This window comes from Wasmannia auropunctata, unplaced genomic scaffold, assembly GCF_000956235.1.
Source record: "Wasmannia auropunctata unplaced genomic scaffold, wasmannia.A_1.0 LD336085.1, whole genome shotgun sequence".
In the NCBI taxonomy this organism is placed as follows: Eukaryota; Metazoa; Arthropoda; class Insecta; order Hymenoptera; family Formicidae; genus Wasmannia; species Wasmannia auropunctata.
The window spans coordinates 1,219,751-1,222,549 of record NW_012026805.1 but is presented as its reverse complement, the minus strand read 5'-3'; positions in this window follow the sequence as shown (position 1 = coordinate 1,222,549).

Sequence of the window (2,799 nt, the reverse complement as noted above, 5' to 3'; positions counted from 1 at the left end):
TTACGAGTCCTGATTGGACTCGCAAATGGTCAATCATAAGATTGATTTATCGCTATTATAAATGGCTGCCGAATAAATCAATCTTATGATTGGCCATTCGACGCCATTTTTAATATTTTCTAGTACTTTTGCGATACTGCCATAAGCCGGTCGCGCTTCTCTGATAATCTAGGACTCTAGATTAGAGTTCCTCTAGTAAAGGTGCGTTCTTATTGAGCGCGCCACGCGCCGCGTCATTCTCGCGTCGCAAATTAATCAACCACAGACGAGATACTATTAAAGATCGACACTCTTACGGGAATTATAGTGTGGCTGTTTAGTAATTGCTAAAATTTAAGCAATTAGTCAATAATATAATATAGATTTTATGATTTATTACACCGAGAAACTTTTAAAGACCGTCAGCCCTAGGCAAATTTTCGTGCTTATCCCGGCGGGTCCGGAGGTAATTGCAGAGTTTCGATGTTAACGACTTTTGACATAAATTTGCGATTTATTTGAATAATACATTATTAAGATCATAATTTTTATTATATAAATGCTTTATAAATAAGTATGAATACTTATAATGCTATAATATCATATATATATATATATATATTGCCGCAAAATTACATTTTTTCCTGCAATTGTTTTATCATCTCTCTGGATAATCAAACACGTATGGTAACTATAAAATGCAGTTTTAAATAAAATTATATAAACTATTAGCAAAATTATAATACAGATGAATTACAATAATGTACATGTCTAAAAAACATATTGATCTAACAATAAATCATTAAATTAATATTATATTATTGACTAATAGCTTAAATTTGAGCAATTACTATAAACCCAGCCACGCTAACTCCCGTAAGAGTGTCGGTCTTTAATAATATCTCGTCGATGTTTATTATTAAATCAATGTTTTTTAGACATGTACATTGTATTTCAATTATATCTTGCTAATAGTTAATTTTATTTAAAACTGCATTTTTATAGTTACCATCTGTGTTTAATTATCCAGAGAGATGGTAAAACAGTTGGAAAAAATGTAATTTTACGGTAATATGTATATAATATTATAGATCCAATTCTGCCTAAAATAGATAACCAATTCTTAATCTTTAAATTTCAGCTATCGTAATAAATTGCGCGCCGATTACTGTCGGTTTTTAAGAACGCAATCATAAAGTTGAAATATATAATTATCACAAATTAAGTTAATCGTCATTTTGGGTTTACAAGAAGCATTAAAAATGTAATTTCAAGAAAGTTAAAGCAAAAGTTAATAGTTAACTTATTACATTTTTAATGCTTCTTGTAAACCCAAAATGACGATCAACTTAATTTGTGATAATTATAATTGCCTTGATGTGTGTTTTCAAATTTGAGTTTAAAGACATTAACTTAGACATGTATTTTATTTTGGGTTTACAAGAAGCATTAAAAATGATATAAACTTCGTCATTTTGGGTTTACAAGATAAGCATTAAAAATGTAATTTCAAGAAAGTTAGAGCAAAAGTTAATAGTTAACTATTAACTTTTGCTTTAACTTTTTTGTTAATAGTTAACTATTAACTTTTGCTCTAATTTTCTTGAAGTTTATGTCATTTTTAGTGCTTCTTGTAAACCCAAAATAAAAAACATGTCTAAGTTAATGTCTTTAAACTCAAATTTGAAAACACACATCAAGGCAATTATAATAATATAATAAATATAGTCTGATCATGGGAAGAAATCACTGTTCACGGTTTACTTTCTGTGCATTAAATCACGTTGGAATTAAGAAGTCCTTCGAAATCAGTCCTCTTTTCGCAGCTCGACAGAAATAAGTATAACAAATATATACTTATTTAGAAACTTTATTCAAAAAACCCTAAAATTATAAAATAAAAAAGTTTAACTTTAACTTAACTTAGTTAAAAAAATATATTAATCTTACCCAACACTGATTTTAGGTAATAACATTTAGCCTAGCTTGGCCGAATTTGACTTTTTTCTTTTTACTATGTATTATTTAATTTATTTCATGTTTTATTTTATTTTATTTTTTATTTTATTTATTCATTTATGTAATTTTATTTTATAGATAAAATGAATCATATAACATATATATATTGCTAGGATTAATTAAAATAATTGCGTCATGTTAAATAAATGTACATCTGGACACATTTATAGTAGTACATTTATCAAGTATGACAAATATGTGGTATAAATGACGTAGATCAAAATAGTATATTCATTTAAAATCGCACTTTTAAGTAATTATAACTGCAGAGAATCTAAAAGTACCAATAAATGTGTGCTCAGAATATGGTCACATTTAAGGCACTTTTAGCGGCACATTTATCAGCGACGCCATGACTCAATTATCAGCACACAATATTTTTTTAATGTTTTTTTTTCATTTCCTGAACTCATTTTGGATAAAATATTTATTTAACATTTATTTAATATTTTCTAAATATTTAATTGTCATTAATTTTACATTTTAAAAAATGAAAATTTTGGTATGCATTTTTGAAACGTTTAAAAAAATTAAATTTTAGTATACATTTTTTTAATGTTTATTAAATATTTTTTAAATATTTATTTGTTATTAATCTTACATTTGAGAAAATGATTTTAGTAAACATTAGTATAATGTTTATTTAATATTTTTTAATACGTATTCTTCATTAATTTTTTATTTTGAAAAAATGATTTCAATAAATATTTTTTAAACGTTTAGTTAATATTTATTTAATGTTTATTTTTGGATTTATTTTGGATCTGTAAAATAAATTACTTAATAGTTATTAAAATTTTG